We start from the raw sequence: 18,110 nt of genomic DNA on the forward strand, positions 1-18,110 counted from the left end.
GTTAGATCCAATTAGAGTTTTCTCTTCTGATTAAATGTGAGATTGTAGTGTTTCTCTTGGCTGCAGGCACACTAACTCACTTGGGAACTCTTCTGCATCAGCTTTCTGCAGATGGAGAGTAAAATATTAATAATATTTATTTTTCCATAATTCTGGAATTCATTATAAACAGAAATGGCTAGGATATATACTTGTCTGAACTAATGTACTAACTATTCATACTGATTTAAGAGTCCTTCTGTAATCTACAAAATGAATATGTTGTACCTGTAAGAGGGATGTAGTAAGTCTTAGAAGTATCTAACTGAAAAAGCATATTAGAACTAGGAGAAATGAAGCCAGTGCCTTTCTGTACCATATGTGGAAGCACAGAAATGAAGCCAAACAAGTTTAATAATTTTAGGATCCTGTAATGAGCTCTAAAATATAATTTTACCTCTATTGGTAAACTGATCAATAGCACTTAAGTAGCATTTTTTGATAATATATTACACTGAAATAATAAAAGGAATCTGATTTTTGTTTAAATACTCATTATGGTTGTTAAATAACCCCCATTGTCTCTATGAAATTGTTTAATTCATTGAAAGGAAGTATATTTGCAAAATTGACAAATGTGAAGAAATAGCCTTGATTTCTGATTTGTAATGAAAGGAAGAGAGTTTTGTGGTTGAAGAGCTGTGGCTTTGTTGCAGAAGACTTTTGTCTCTTAATTGTAATGGATTGAGTTCTGGAGCCACTGGGAACTGAATTTATAATGCAAATATAAATCTATTCATTTATTTACTGACTTATTTTTGGTACCAGGGATTGAACCCAGGAACACTTAACTACAGGGCCCACATCCCCAGCCCTTTTTCTAAATATTTTATTTAGAGACAGGTCTCATGAGGTGCTTAGGACTTCACTAAGCTGCTGAGACTGCCTTTGGACTCGTGATCCTCCTGCATCAGCCTTCTGAGCTACTGGGATTATAAGCATGCACCACAGAGCCCGGTGCAAATATAAATCTTACTTACACTCTTGCTCCTTAAACTGGCAGTGAGTTTTATTTACTTTTTTTGGTACTGGGGATTGAACCTAGAGTGCTTTACCACTGAGCTATATCCCCAGTCCTTTTTATTTTTTATTTTGAAACATCTAGGTCCACTAAGTTGCTAAGGCTGACTTGGAAATTGTAATCCTCCTGCCTCAGATTCCCAAGTTTCTGGGATCACAGGCATGTGCCCCCATGCCAAACTTGAAATGGATTTTTAAATATCAAAGTCCCAGAACAGTTATGTAGTTCTGATGGGGATGGGAGAATGACCAGGGGGAGGAGTGTGAAAAGTGGGAAGACAGTGTGGATGGAGATTGTGGCCAAAATTTAGCTTTCTAAAAAAAATTATTTTTAGATATACATGACAGTAGAGTGTATTTTGACATATTATACATACATGGAATATAACTTTCTTTTTTAAAAAAAATCCTTTTAAGAAATATTTTGTTTTAATTCTAGATGTATACAGTGCCTTTATTTTATTAATTTTTTCATGTGGTGCTGAAGATCCAACCCAGTGCCTCACACATGCTAGGGAAGCATTCTATCACTGAGCTACAACTCCAGCCCCAACTTCCCATTTTTGTGGTTGTGCACTATGTGGAGTTAAATTGGTTGTGTAATCATATATGCATATAGGATAGTAATGTCCCATTCATTCTATTGTCTTTCCTATTCCTGTTTCCATCCCCCTTTTATTCCCATTTTTCTAATCCAGTGAACTTCTATTCTTCCCTGTGCCCCCCAGCCCCTTAAAGTGAATCAGCATCTGCTTATCATAGAGCACATTTGGCCTTTGTCTTTTTGGGATTGGCTTATTTCATTTAGCATGAGAGTCTCCAGTTCCATCCATTTACTGGTAAATACCATAATTTCATTCTCTAAGGCTGAGTAATATTCCACTGTGTTTATGTACCACATTTTCTTTATCCATTCATCTATTGAAGGGCATCTAGGTTGGTTACATAGTTTAGCTATTGTGAATTGAGCTGCTATACATATTGACGTGACTTCATCAGTGTAATATGCTGATTTTGAGTCCTTTGGGTATATGCCAAGGAGTGGGATAACTGGGTCAAATGATAGTTCCATTCCAAGTTTTCCTTGAAATCTCCATACTGCTTTCCAGAGTGGTGAACCATTTTGCAGTCCCAGCAACAATGTGTGAGCATACCTTTTCCTCCACATCCTCACCAACATTTACTGTTGCTTCTAGTCTTGATAATTGCCGTTCTGACTGAATTGGAGATGAAATCTCAGTGTAGTTTTAATTTTCACTTCTCTAATTGCTAGAGAGGGTGGAACATTTTTTCATATAGTTATTCTTCTGTGAAGTGCCTGCAAAACTTAGCTTTTAACCTGGGAATGGCTAAATCTGTTCTGTTTTGTCCTAGGTTTTTTATGTTTTTATATTAAAATTTGCACATCCTGAAACATAGTAGCAGCTAAAAAGTTATTTATAGGATGAAGAATATGAGTGAATAAATATAGATTTAGAAAATTGTAGCCAATAGTAACACTGTAACAGAGGAATGTTTTCCATACAATTTAAAAGTTCCCAGTTCCTGTACAGTACATTTGTTTGATGTTTTCATTGCCTGGAGATTAGCAGTAAACCATATATTTTGGGTTCCAGTGCAAGTCAACAAATTCTTTTTGAAGCAATACATTTTGTGAGATGACTTGTAAGTGTAGTTCAGTTTACTTGATTGATGAAAAACTGGCCTCTTTTTATTTTAAAGGGACTTTTTTTCTTAATGTATAAGGTTGGTCATGAAGGAATGTGTGTAGAACTTAGGCTGAGTCAAGGCACCCCAAGATATTCAGGGGATTCAGTCAGTGCTGACAGTTAATTTCTCCACGTCAGGCCCCAAATCAATGTGCCTTCCATCAGGACTGGGGTCTGAACAGTATCACTTGGTTGGCGAGGTGATGGACTTTGTAGTTCCCATTGTTTGGCAGACTCTTGGCTGCTGAACTTGAAACGAGTTATTCAGGCTCTCAAAGACTGTTCCTCAGTGGTATAAAGCTGTGGTAAAATGAGAGCATGGCCTCACTTCCCAGGTTCGGTGAGGATGAAGTGGGTCTTTTGATATGTCAACTGCTTAGCACAGCTCCCAAGGAGGTTGTTGCACTAGTCTCTGGTAATTCCTTCCTCACTTTCCCTCTGTATTATGTTACTGTGTTGTAGGTCAGAATGTAAATAAATGAGTTAATTATGTTTCTAGTGTGGTAGTTACTTCCTTCATTACATTCAGAGCTTCTAGGTAAAATAACAGACACCCAGTTAAATAATATGAGTATGTCCCAAATATTATGTGGGATATACTTATAGGAAGAAATTATTCACTGTTTATCTGAAATTCAGATTTAACTGATTGTCTCATATTCTTATTTGATGAATCTGGCAACTGTCATTCATTTTGAATTTACATTATTAGTAACTCTTATTCCTTTTTCATATAAAAGACATTATTACTAAATAAGCTCATAATGAATAATAAATATTGGGGGATTGCTAGTTATTTATTTATGAAAATAATTAGAATGGAAGTAATCTATATTAAAATTTTCACATTTGATGTAAAAATTCTGTTATTTATATATAAATTTGCCTGTGTCATAATTCTTGAATGAAAAAACTAGAAGTGGGGCAGGACAGGTATGTGAGATAAAGATTGTGAATGTTAACTAATGAAATGGATCATTCTTCAGTAATTAATAATGATTTAATTTAACTTGAAGTAGTGAAATGTGATAGTAAATCCCATGAATGTGTCAGCCACACCTGAGACACTGAAGAGAACAATAGTGATGTTTCGTAAACTGTAGAGGATAGAATGTACAGAAGCCCCCCCCCCCACCCCTTATCCATGGGGCAGGAGTTCTAGCAGCCTGAGAGGGTAACTGAAACTGCAGATAGAGAGTGTTTAAATTCTATGTCTTTCTATCTTAGCTATGTACTGTGGCCAAAATGACTATTTTTCTTAGTAAGTTGAGAATTTTCATATTAAAGAAATACTTTTCAGCTTCTCTTTCTGGTTACCAGCGTCAGTATTCTTACACTTTGGAACCATTATTAAGCAGAACAAGGATCATTCCAACATAAACAATGTGATACCAATACCATGACAACTAATCTGAAGACCATCACTAGGTGACTAAAGGGAGGGTAGAGTATAAACTGTGAATACACTGAACAAAAGGATGATTCATGTCCTGGGTGAGACAGAGTGGGATGGCATGAGATTTCATCACACTTCTCAAAGCAGCACACAATTTAAAATTTATGAATTATTCTCACAATTTCCCACTTAGTATTTTTTAGACCATGGTTATCTTGAAAATAAAACAGTGAATAAGGAGGGACTATTGTAAATTTAATCTGGATCCAACATTATTTTTAACTGAATTTTTATATTTCTTTGGCACTTTAAATAGTGAAGAGTAATGAGAAGTTAAGAAAAATTTTTTTAAGTGCAATGCACTTGTAATATTCGTCAATTGCAGGTTGCTATTTTGCAATTATTTACAATTGTTGAGAGAATGCCACATTTGTTCTTAATGTTCTTTTAATTTTTTTTTCATATTTTGGTATACTTAATACATTTTTTTCTAATTGAAAGACATAATATTCCTAATACCGAAAATTTGAGTTTAGAGAAATTTAGACAAGAAAAATTATCCATGACCCCATTACCCAAAGAAAACCACCACTTAGATATTTTAGTTTTCATCCTTTTCTCTATGCATATTTTAGATTAATCATAATCATTGTATTACTATAATATATTCAAAATTATATAATTATAATTTTAGTGATTATGTGATATCATGTCTTGCTTTATTTGTACAATAATTTACTTAGGCACTCCCACACTGCTAGATGTTTAGTTTGATTGTAGGATTTTTTTTTTTTTAATTAGTCATGCTGAGGTGGGCAATTTGAAGCATAACAGCTTTTTATATGGTCATGATTTTGCTTTAAGATAGTTAGCAAAAGAAGAATTTTAATGGTTCAAAGAAATATATACATTATAAGGCTCTTGCTATGCAGTTTCAGAAGTACTATCTGAAGGGATTGTGCTTATTGTTGTCAAGACTGGCAGTATGTTAAGAATTTATGTTTTATTTCATCATTGACTTTTCAGTTTCAGAAGTACTATCTGAAGGGATTGTGCTTATTTTTGTCAACATTGGCCGTATATAAGAGTTTCTGTTTTATTTCATCATTGACTTTTCTTTTACTTACAAAAAATTGCTCATTTTAAAAAACTGAGTTTTTTTTGCATTTCTTTGATTATTCTTACAGTTGAACCTTTATAAATATGACATGCTTTTGGTCATTGTACTTTTTGTTTTTAATGTGGTGTGAGCTCAAATGTTACTCATTCTTTGTTGTTTTTATTGTTTTTAGATATACATGACAGTAGAGTGTATTTTGACATACTTTTCTGATACTTATATTTTAAGGTAGCATGTAAGGTACATGAAGGGAGCCTAATAGATGCTTGTTATTTGAATACTTGTATATAGGTAGAACATTATATAAAACTGTGCCCATTGAACAGTTTCTTGTTTTGCCTCTGTTAGACTGTAATTTTAGAATATTGTAAATGATCAAGTGCTGAAATTAGCATACTCTGATTTCTTCCATTTTAACAAAATTATATAATCTCAATAAAATAAACACAAGCTTACTTACAAATGAAGTTACTATTTCTGTGTGAAATGTATACAGATTCAGATGATGCCACTTTGCCTTCTCTGAGGATCATGCTGACTGTAAGTTGGAGAGTGCAAACAACAAACATGCACAGCTCTTTTATTCTCTAGTAGTAAATATTCTCCTAAGTGATGACTTTTGCATTCATGTATTTCCCTCTTCCTTTTGTATATACTGTATATGTAGCTTCTCCCCAACCAACTTTTTGTATTTTTTTTAATATTGTTTTTTTTCAGTTGTAAATGGATCTTTTGTTTTATATAATTTATATGTGGTGCTGAGGATCAAACCCAGGGCCTCACACATGCCAGGCAAGTGCTCTACCACTGAGCCACGACTCCAGCCCCTGTGTTTTTTATCATCTTCTTTCTAGAACTCATTTGTTTTACTCTTCAGAAATAGTGGCCACAAATCTGAAGGACTCAGGAATACCAATTAGCTTTCTGTAGCTTTCTACTGTAGGGAGTTTTGCATAAAGCAACGCATCTATCTAGTCTCTGCCAGTGTTCAATATTTGAAAAAGAAGCAGCAGCATTTTCCTGAGGAGAGGGTGGGACTTGGGCAGCAGCTGTGATTTCACTCTATAGAGTCTGAGTTCCTAAAAGAAAGTATGTATGCAGGTCAGTGCCACCTCACAGTTATTCAGCATTTGTCTAAAACCACAATGCAAGAGGTATAATTTATAGCTTTTTTGACCCTAAACAGATTGGCCACAGACTAAGATCCAACAGGCAGACCTTTTTCTTTATTTTATACTTTAAAATGAAATTCTCAAAGGGAAGAGTGTTACACAGGATTACAGCTTTTGGAGGGGTATTTTCTTTGCATTTAAGGGTTGGCATTGTTTGTTTTCTAGCCCATCAAAGTATTTTTATTGTTTTGTGTTGTTAGAGACTTGGTGTAATATGTTTAGCACCTGTTGGCCATATACTGTCTTTGATGAATGCCATGTTTATTTGATAAACTTAGGAGACTAAGCAACGTGGAAATGTGAAAAACATCCAATTTACACAATATAAATAGGTGTGCAGGTTGAATATCTCTTATATGAAGGACTATAAGTATTTCAGATTAGGGAATTCTTTTTTAAATTTTGGAATATTTGCATAGATTTTGAAAATCTCAGATTAGGATGTACAACTTGTGTAACCAAATATTACCAATAGTTGATCATTTTTGTTCTTGTCTCTTAGAGGAATGTCTAATCATTTTTTGGAATTAAAAAATTAGTGTTGGACTGGGGCTGGGGCTCAGCCATAGAGCACTTGCCTGGCATGTGTGAGGCCCTGGGCTCGATTCTCAGCACCACATATAAATAAATAAAATAAAGGTCCGTTGACAACTAAAATAAATAAATAAAAATCAGTGCAAGGCCAAGTGCGGTAATGCACGCCTGTAATCCCAACAGCTCAGGAGGCTGAAGCAGGAGGATCACTAGTTCAAAGCCAGCCTCAGGAAAAGCGAGGTTCTGAGCAACTCAGTGAGACCCTGTCTCTAAATAAAATACAAAATAAGGCTGTGGATGTGGCTCAGTGGTTGAGTGCCTCTGAGTCTAATCCCCAGTACCTGACCCCCCCGGGGAAAAATCACTGCAAGGAGAGAAGGAATAAATTTGCTTTGTGAATGGGATCTTACAGTGAATTGGAGATATTTTCTGAAGAGCAGAATACAGGAAGATTGGGAATTAAACCCTCATGAAATGTTTTATTACACAGAAGGCAAATGCCATTTGATCTGTATTTTATATGACCAAGTAGAGCCAAATTAAATTTATATTCTCCAAATATCTAAAATGTATTTCATACTTCATTCTTTGTTTGTATAAGGCATAACCTAACCTGTGTTTCTTGAGGCTGTTGAATTCATGTAAAGCCAGAGGAACAAATATGCCTCGTTGAAACCTTACTGGGATGCATGTGTATTTAACCCTTGTGAGTTGGGTAGCTACCTTAGTGTCTGGTACACAGTAGGTAATTAATTGATGCTGGTTAATTTGTATGATTCTTTAAAGAAGTGTCAAGAATCTTTATTAGTAGTTATAAATATGAAATATATATATATACACACACATACATATCATATTGCAATGTTATGAATATTGAACTGAAGATGTTCTAGGTATAAGGAAAATCTTGATGTTTACATGATTCTCTATGAAATTGGAACTAAGAAAAAGGTGTTATGATAAAGGCACAAAAGGAAGCATAATACATAAATGAATAAATACTAATGAATTAAAGTTCTCAAATAGTTCAGTTAATACATCTAATCATAATACTGTCTGTTGCATAGCACAGTATCACTAAATGTGTGTTGCTTAACCATTAGAAGTGATAGAAGTTAATTTCTTATTCACATAAATTCCAAAACAATAGATGGTTGTCTGATTAGTGTGTGTTTCAAGGACCCAGACCAATTTCATATTATGGTTCCACCATCTTCTTTGGTGCTGATGTGCATTAAACCCATTGAAAAGAAAGAAAGAGCAGGGAAATGGGACCATGGAGGTTCTCATGGTCTGGGCCTGGAGGTGCTGCATGTACTTTTGTGCACATCCTGTTGGCCAGAACTCAGGCATAGGTCCTCACCTGACTGCAAGGGAGTACGATGGCAATTTTCCTCTGTGTCACAGTATAGGTAATCAGCTGCAACCAGTCTTAAGTCACTCTTGGCTTGTGAATAAGATGACTCCAATATGATTATCATAGTCCTGCTTAGGATGTTTATTAAGAGAACTGATAGCTCCTTTAAAACATGAGCCATGTATTGAAAGCTTGGGTACAAAATTCTAGTTTAAGAACTGCTAAGCTTTGATATCTTGGTCATGACAACTTCAAATACCAAGGAGAGAACCTTCGAATCCAAATATTTTCTTTGTATAAAAGGCCCACCCACAATAACATTCATTTGCAGAAGGAAATGATTTATTGCTCTCTGTGGATGAGTGCCAAAAAAAAAAAAAAGTTTTCTCCTAAAATACAGTGCCAGCGTTTCCATATAAACACAGTTTTACCATATTCAGAGATGTGGAAATTTATTTTTTCATAGAATTTATAGGTTTGGAGATGTAAAGGTCCTCATAGAGTCCTTGTGTTGCTAAAAGCTTAAAAGTATTTAACTTTTACAGTTTGAAAACTTGTGCTGTCGAAATGATAGAAACACTATCTAGGGGACATTTGCAGCTTTCCTTTTTCCAGCTTAGGTGGTCTGCTTGCCAAGGGGACACTACTTCATGTTATCTTTCATTAAAGAAGCACTTACTGAGCATCACCTTGCTGTGTGATGAATTCACACCTCATCCCTAGTTCTCCAGAACATGAAGCCACTTGGGGGGAAAGAAGCTCCTAACAGATGGAGTCTAACACGGAGTCCATACCATGACGGAGGGAGGAGTGAAGGAGGCTAGTGTTTGTGAGGAAACTCTGTTAAGTTTTCACAAAAAGATAACATATTTTTTGGTCCTGAAAAATCAGCAGAGTTTTGCCGGGAATGAAAAAGAGGGTAATCAAGGCAAAGAACAATATGAACAAAAGTGCATGCATAATTGGAATTCTGTAAAGTAGAAGATTTGGGGGTGGAGATGGTGGGATGGGTACCTATCTCAGTAGGCTGAGCTCATTTTACAGCCAGTACTAAGCACTTTTGGATTTTTTTTTTTCCCTGTAGGTACCTGGGAAGCTATGGAAGATCTTAATTTGGGCATGAGATAATAAGATCTGTACTTCAGAAAGATTGCCCTATTAGCTGTGCAAATGATGTGTTCATGTTGAAAAGAACAGAAGCAGGGAAGGGGGGATTGAGGGCAGTCCCTGGAGATACCAGCAGAAAATGCGTGAGGGAGAGAGAGCACTCGCTAACAAGTAAAATTGCTAAAACATGGTGATGAGTTCATTTTTGAACTTTTTTTTTTTTGTCATGAGAAATTGAAAAAATAACATGTACTATTGGGTAATGTATTTGACCCAAACTACAAGAAGTTTATTTTAAATATAATTTATGGACTGCGCCATGTGCCAAGCCCAGGAAAACATAAAAGTTAAAATGCACAAGAAAGTTGTCACCACCTTTGATGTTTCTTATTGTGACAACATTTGCCATTTTACTCTGGCTTGATCTCACGTAGTGATTTTAACCATTATTCTAACTCGTTTATTCATTAGTTAATTAAATATTTATAGAACACCCAAATGTGCTCAGAAATGATCTAGGTCATAAAGACAAATTAGAAAACTGTTGCCTGCATGGAGTTTATATTCTGTTAAGGGAGACAATAGTGTATCAGATAAACAAGAAATAAAGCAGGGGAAGGGACAAGTGCCAACTTATGGCCCCGGTGTCACATAGAGGGGATTAAAGAGAAAGTGACATGAGAGGAGAACCTGAAGGTAGTGGGGAAACAAGCTGTGTGGATGCCTTGGCCCTGGAGAGGAACAGCAGTGGCCACCACTGAGATGTGAGGAACAGCAGGGATGGCGCTGTGATTGAGGGGGTGTAGGTAAGGTCGGCCAGGAGGCAGAGGGCACATCACTGGAATCCTGTCCGGCTGTTGTCAAGATCCTGGCACTTTCTCTGAATTAAATGGGATGTTAAGTTTTTTTTTTTTTTTTTTTTTTTAGTAGAGATGTGACATCATGTTGGTTTTGAAATCATAGCTTTAGCTCCTGTGTTGAGAGTAGCCTACCGTGGCCCATGCAAGGAGGCAACGAAGAGGCTCCCTCAGCAGTTCAGTGAGGACCCAGACCAGGCCGGGGGTGTTGGTGATGAGAAGTGATGAAATCCAGATTCTGGGTGCTGACAGATTGGATATGTGGTGTGAGATACAGGAGTCAAGGATGACACCAAGGTGTTTGGTCTACACAACTGGAGGGATGGAGACAATTAACGATGTCAAGATGGGGAAAGCAAAAACGTGGGTGGAAATAAGAGGAGTTCAGTTTTGTCCTCTTTGGTTGCTGCGTCTGGGAGATGTGCCAGGTGGAATATCCAGGTAGGCAGTTGTATGTAGGAGTCTGACGGTCAGAGTAAGAGTGCGTATGTTGTGATTATATTTGAAGAATAATATAGAATTAATTTAAAACCGGTAGCAAATAACTCAAGTATCTATTCGTAAGTACTTAAAAAAGGTAACATTTCAACATAAATAAGGGTATGACAAGAACACACTTTCTATAAAAGCATTCTTCTCTGTCACTCTTCTATTTTATTCATGTTATCTTAAAATTATTTTTAACAGATTCTTTTTATCAGTATTAAAGGAGTACTTAAAAGGTGGCTCAATTTGAGGTTCAGAAAGCTTTCCTGAATGCATGATGTGTTATTTTCATAATACACATTACACTTAATATGTTTACCTGTTTTTTGCTTTTTAGCAACAAATTTTTGGAAGGGCCACATATTGAGTGCCAAGGAGCAGAATGACTTTGTGTTAAAGAGCATGGGTTCTGAACACATCCTGGGTCTGCAATTTATTAGCTAGTGAACTTAGGCCAATTACTTACTATTCCCTGTCTCTCATTTTCCTTAATAATAAACTAGAGATAATACAAATATAGATCATTGCAAGAATTAAATAAGTCAATGGAGATAATGTGCTTAGAGCAGTTTTGGGTACAGACAGTAAGCATAAATGTTAGTTGTTTCTATTGGCTATTAATTGTTTACTATATATCAAAACTTATTCTGGGCACTTTGCATATATTATTATTCAATTTGAATCTATTATCATATAATTTCTTATAAATATGTATGATATATATATATATTATACATATATATATATATTATATATATTTAGTTGTAGATGAACACAATACCTTTATTTTATCTATTTGTATGTGGTGCTGAGGATCGAACCTAGTGCCTCACACATGCTAGGCAAGTGCTCTACCACTGAGCCCCAGCCCCATGGTATATAATTTTAAGGTACATTTGTCTGACTGGAGTATACTTACCACACTGATTAACAGCATTCATGGGAAACTAAATTTTAAAAAATTACTTTGAATTCTACCCCCTGAAATTAATGACAAGTTCTCTTTCTCTGTCTTTTTAAAAATTAATCTCTCAGTCCTATTTGCTATTTAGGCTATTGTTTTGTCATTTTCAATGTTGCAGGATGGTCATGATCCTTATCTATCTATTTATTTATTTGTCTATTTAATTTATTTTTATATGGTGCTGAGGATCGAATCCAGTGCCTCACATGTGCGAGGCGAGCGCTCTACCACTGAGCTAAAACCCCGGCTCCTCCTTATCTATTTTAATGTAACAAAAATTACTTGGTACATATCTCTGGTGGATATTTGAACTTCCTAAATAATAAACAATGCTGTCATATACTATTATGAAGTATGCATATTTCCTGGCATATGACTCCCATTATTTTACTAATTTTCTGATGTTAAATTTTTAAAAGTAGAATTAGTAGGAAAAGGAGTATATGTTTTTTGCTGTGGAAACATTTTGCCAAATTTCTTCCAAAATTGCAGCACACCCTCTTATTAATTATGTATAGTCACTACTGGTAATATATATTTTTATTTTGCTAACTTGGGATATGTCGGTAATATGCTGATAAGTTGGTATATCAGTAATATTTATTATTTTGCTGAGTCGAGGGGACATTGGGATGAAAAACGTGAGTGCTGAAATTGGGCTGACTTGGTTCAAAATCCATATCACATCTGGCTGAATGTGTGATCTTGGAATGTTACTTACCTACGCTCAGCATTGGTTTCCTGGTCTACTCTGTAAAGTATGAACAATTCTATAGCTGGGCTCGTGTATTTATTGTTAAGGAATGAAAGAGGCATGTATGAAAATAGCATAGTTTCTGACATTTTACAAAATAGTTTTTACGTCCAGTTTTTCCTATCTGTGCTTTTGGCTAATAGCATGATGAGTTATATTGAACAATTTGGATGCTTGCTCATATTTTCATTTTTTATGAGTTAACATTTCAGAGTTCATATTTTTTTCTAAGTAATTAATATATATTTTCATAGAATGCAGTCCACATTATGGCTCTTTTTTTGTTATTTTGGCTTGTGTAGTTCCCTGGTTTGTTGCTTTTCTGTTCTTTTAGTTATTATGTTTAAGAAATATAGGATTCATTACAATATCTTTATATATTTGATAAATAGTTCTGTTTTATGGCAGTATTTATATGATTTGAACTATTTGAACGGAACTTTATCTGTTTAGTATAAAATATGAAGTGTGGATCTAAATTACTGCAGATGTGCCTAGAATTATGAAAGGGTTATGGCCTGATAAACTTACTGTGTCAAGAATATTTTAAGTTGCAAATGCATTTAATACACCTAAGCTACTGAAATTCTAATCTTCCAACACAGTAGGCTGTAGAGTGTGGGTGGTTTACCCTTGTGATGGTGTGGCTGACTGGGAGCTGTGCTTTGCTGCTCTCACATTGTGAGAGATTATTGTACTGTCTCTTGCTGGCCTGGGAAAAGATCAAAGTTCAAAGTTCAAGTATCCTTTCTAATTAATGCATACAGTGTTCACTACATCATAAAGTTGAACAGTGGTTAGTGGAACCATCTTACATCAGGGACTGCATTTCTAAATTGTTGACCTTTATTCTTTGCTATGCTATTGTTTTATAGTAGCTAAGGCTGTTTTTCTTTAGAAATAAATACAAAAAAAGAAGCTATAAAATGCCTCTTAATAAGAAGTCTAGCTATTGCATTGTTTGGTACTCTGTCTTCTAAAAAGCTAATTTTACAGGAGTTATTGTACTGTAACCTAAAAAAATCTCTATTATCAAGAAAAATGAAGTAATCCAGTTCTTATTAAAGTCTTTATTTGTAAAAGTATGATGAAAATAATATTTTTTGTGTGTCTGTCTATGTAAAGATTGTGGGGTGGTCTGAACGTGTGCCCTAAAATTCATGAGTTGAAACTCAATGGCCAATGTGATAGCATTAAGAAAAGTAGGGCTTTCAAGCAGGTATTTGCACCATGAGGGCAAAGGGCCATAAAAGGGCTTGAGAGAGTGGGTTCATTCTTTGCTGTCTTGATTCATACGAAGACTCTCCTGCTATACAGTGTTTGTCTCATCTACACGACCCAGGAATAAGGTGCCACCTTGAAGCAGAGAGCAACCCTCACCTGACATTGACCCTGTTGCCAGTGCCTTGGTCTAGGACTTCTCAGCCTCCAGACTGTGAGCAATAAATTTCTGTTGTTTATAAAATACCCAGACTCAGGTATTTTGTTAGAGCAGCACAAATGGACTATGTCAGATGGTAATTTCCTCTTTTTGAGAATTCTTGGCTGTTATAAGAAGTTTAGTTGTGAGAAGAATGTGCCATAGCATTTCTAGAAAATTTGTTTTCAGACACTGAACAATTTTTTCCCCCTAGTACTTGGAATTGAACCCAGGGACACTCTGCCACTCAGTTAAGTCCCCAGTCCTTTGTATTTTCTATTTTGAATCAGGCTTTTGCTAAATTGTGCCCACGCTGTCCTCAAATTTAATGATACTCTCACCTCAGCCTCCTGAATTGCTGGGATTACAATCGTGTGCCACAAAGCCCTGTAGACGCCGAAGCTTTAAAAAATACCTGGGGTTATTTTTTCCTTCATAGTTTAAGAAATTTCCATTTTATGTTCTTTGGTCCAGATTCTGGATCTGTTGTTTTCTAGGCGTGTGGCCTCTGGCCTGTTAGCCTCAGGCCTCAGCTTTCTCTTCCTCATCTGCAAAATAAGAATTGGGAACCCCTCCCTTGAAGGCAGGGCTGATAATTAGCCATATCCTTCCGTTGCTTCTAGCTGGTGTCATTCTGATTGATCAGTGCCTGTGTCCTAGTGGCTGCTAAATACATTTAAAGTTTCCTCTGCTTTCAGGGTTGCTGTGAGGATGGGAGATGGTGTCTGTTGTTTGCTTCAGGGTTAGGGCGGTGGTGATGAGAGATAGATGCTCCTCAGAAAAGCCATCAAGACATGCAGAGAAAGAGAACCTTTCCCATGGCCCTATGTTCCTCTTTCAGCCCCTTTCAGCAGAGTGTCTTGTACTGATGGAGTGTGTATGTGCCTTAACTGTGTTGGGGTGGAAGAGATTAGAAACCATCACTCTAGATAAATGGTTCTTAACCATTACTTCACAATAGGACCACTTGGGGAACTTTAATATAAAGTTAAAATCTGAAGTGGGGTGGGGTACTCGGTTCCCCTTCTCCCCCAAATGATGATTGTCTTGCTCATCTAGGTTTGAGAACATGTGCCCTGGGGTTTTTCTGAGATGAAGCAGTGCTGCCCTTTGTGTTCTGTCTTGTATATTACTTTGTAGGGCTCTTTATACGTGTGCTTTTCAGGGCTCCTTGACTTACGTTGAGGTTACATTCTGATCAATCCATTGTGATCTGGGGATACCATACATTGAAAATGCGTTTAATACCTTGATAAGCCTGTAAAACTTTGCAAAGTGGAAAATTCCTGAGTCCAACCCTCATTAGGTTGGGGAATGTCTGCACTCTATTTTAGCTCAGCCTTCTGGGACTCCTCATTTATTCAACAAATAATAATGTAAAATATTAATAGACTGATAACTTTGTGCCAGGGTTTCTTCTAAGTACCTTAGGTATCTAACTTAATTTTCATGACAAATATATGGGATAAGTACAAGAGGAAACAGGTACAAAGAAGCTGAATGTCTTGCTTCGGATTACACTGTTAGTATGAGGTAGAGTTGTGCCTTGTGGGTATATTCTCAGCATTTATCTTCCTGCCTGTGTAACTGAGTACTTACAGTGTGCCAGGGACATAGTGAACACGGAAGTGAACAGCACAGGTAGAAATGCTCTTATAGGTCATACATTCTAGTAGAAGTTCTAAGAATTTTGTCTTAAAATGCTCCTGAATTTTAATCAAGATATTGTGTGTCAGCAAATGTTCTACCATTGAGCCGTTGCCACTTCCCATATATTTGTTTACAATTGTACATAACTTAAAAATATGTCGTATTCTTACTTGAAGAAATTTTTTTATCTATCTAGACTGATTTGGGGAAGCAGATGAATAAGTGAATCTTTATAGAAAAGAGTTCTCCATGTAGTCTCTAGACTTTCTCAAGGCTGTTTGGTTTTCTTTTCCAGGTTTAGGTTTGGGTCAGAACGTTTACTTGTTAGTGCTTTTGCAGGCTTCTCATCGAGGGCTCTAATACTTCCTTTTTTTTTTTTTTCTTTGAAGTGGTAAAACTTGAGTGCTCAGACTTTTATTAACCCTCATTCACCTTTACCACCTCTCTTGTGGCATCCCTTTCTCCCAGAGCCCTGTTAAGCCATACACATGGCCAACAAACTAAAGCAATTCAAGCTAAAATATTATGGTTGGTGATTGCTTAGGAGCTACCTATTCTAATACCAGCTGCGTTTTAGGAGAGCATCAGTGTGAGCTCCAAAGAAGGAGCTGTGTGGGAATTTCAGGCACTGGGGCACAGCCAGTGGAAGTATTTTTAGTCTGGGGCCCTTTCATCACCCCTCTAGTCACATCACTTAAACAGCTGCTTACTCTGTGTGTGTGTGTAAACAAGTTCTTCTCTCTCCTCCCTGAGGACTTAGATTTGAGACCCTTCTTCAGTCCCTCACAAATATAGCATTGGTTGTGACCTTTCACTCTAATCTGGACACTCTTGAGATTTTCAAGTACATGCTGACAGGGGTTTTGTGAGAATATGTGAGTATCTGCTTCAGGGTAAGAAACAAACCTTTGAGCAAGGAGCTCACCCAGGGCTGTGCACTTGGACACAGTTGGTCTAGTACCTTAAGAGTGTAGCTCAATGTGCCCAGCAGACATGTTTTTTGAAATGTTGGCTTGAAAACATTTTACTCATTTGTTGTTAGAAGAGAGCTTTCCTGCCAAAACGAGCAGTTCCTAAAACAGTCTGTCATCCTGAGTGTGTGTTCTCCCCTGCTCCTTCCCTCCAGCCCTCTCCAGCTTCTCATGATTGGGGAGTAGCACCTGGATGGAATTTGCCTGCATTTATTACCAGCTCTATCCACAAAACTGTAAGATCCTTGGAGCCGGTTGTGCATCTCGTTCAGTGTATTCTTCCCATACCTCATTCCACAGGCCCATTGAAACCTTCAGTATGTACCTGTGGAAGAGAATGAGGAGGAATTTTCCTAGGGTGCTAGACCTTGACTGTGGAGAATTTTCATTTGGGGTGATCTGATGCCAAAGTTCATGGTTTATTTTTCACACACAAAAAAAGTTGTTGTTAAATGAATCAAATATGGCTACCAGAATAGAAGCCATCCACAAAAATCTTAACTTCCCGGGAGAGCCTTACATAGCTGCAGATTCCCAAGCAGTCTGTCAGTGGAAGCAGGCATCGCTTCCACTGTGTGCTGAGAAGCAGGGTGTGTGTGTGTGTGTGTGTGTGTGTGTGTGCTTGGCTTCTTGGTTATTCCCAGGACTATGCAGAATGTTCCCTGAATAAGTGTTTTTGAACTGCCTAATACCCCGTTTTTAAGACAGGGTTTTCCTCATAAAAAATGTGGTAATGATTTGCAACAACAGAAGCCTTTTCTCTGAGAAGTTAAAAGAGATCAGGACTTTTAAGAAGGACACTAACTTATTCTCAGAGAGCAATTGTACCTCAGGTTGTAAAATAAAAATAATGAAGTCTGAAATATCGATATGTTTTCATGTTTTCAATTCTTACAGATGTTAACAAAAATACATACATATTTAATGGATACTCAGAAACTTCATAAATTAAAAAGATGTACATTTAAACTGGTTGGGGGAAAAAAACTGGACTCATGTTAGTTTTAGTGCTAACTTTAACCATATAACATGTTGCTAAAATTAGAGTTTTCAAAAATATAGTATTCACAATAATTAGAATAATGGACTCTAGGAGAGATCATTAGAGCTCGAAGTGTGCTTTAACTCTTACCAGCTGGGACAGGGTACCCCCTTACTATTCCTCAGATTTTGCCTAGAAACTTTAAAAGCATCTGTTTATAAACTGGAACCAATACTTAAGTGTCACTGGATTAACACTTCAGAATTTCATGTTTACACATATATTTCACAACTCTCTTTAATATGCTCTAAAGCTGGCTGAGACTTATTTATGTGTTACACAGCTATACTCAGTTCCATAATCTATAGCTACTTTCTTTTGAAATTAAATTTATTGCCCTTGAAAATTGTGGTGAAAATAAAGCCAAAAGGTGTTGCAACCTACTAATTGAAAGCATGTATTCTATAGCTAGTGTGCATGAGTATGCACTTGAGAGGTCAGTTTTATTTAGATTTTTTTAAAGTTTAACACTAGCAAAAAAATTTAATATTGTTAGAGTTCATCAGAAAATA

This window comes from Urocitellus parryii, chromosome 10, assembly GCF_045843805.1.
Source record: "Urocitellus parryii isolate mUroPar1 chromosome 10, mUroPar1.hap1, whole genome shotgun sequence".
Lineage (NCBI taxonomy): Eukaryota > Metazoa > Chordata > Mammalia > Rodentia > Sciuridae > Urocitellus > Urocitellus parryii.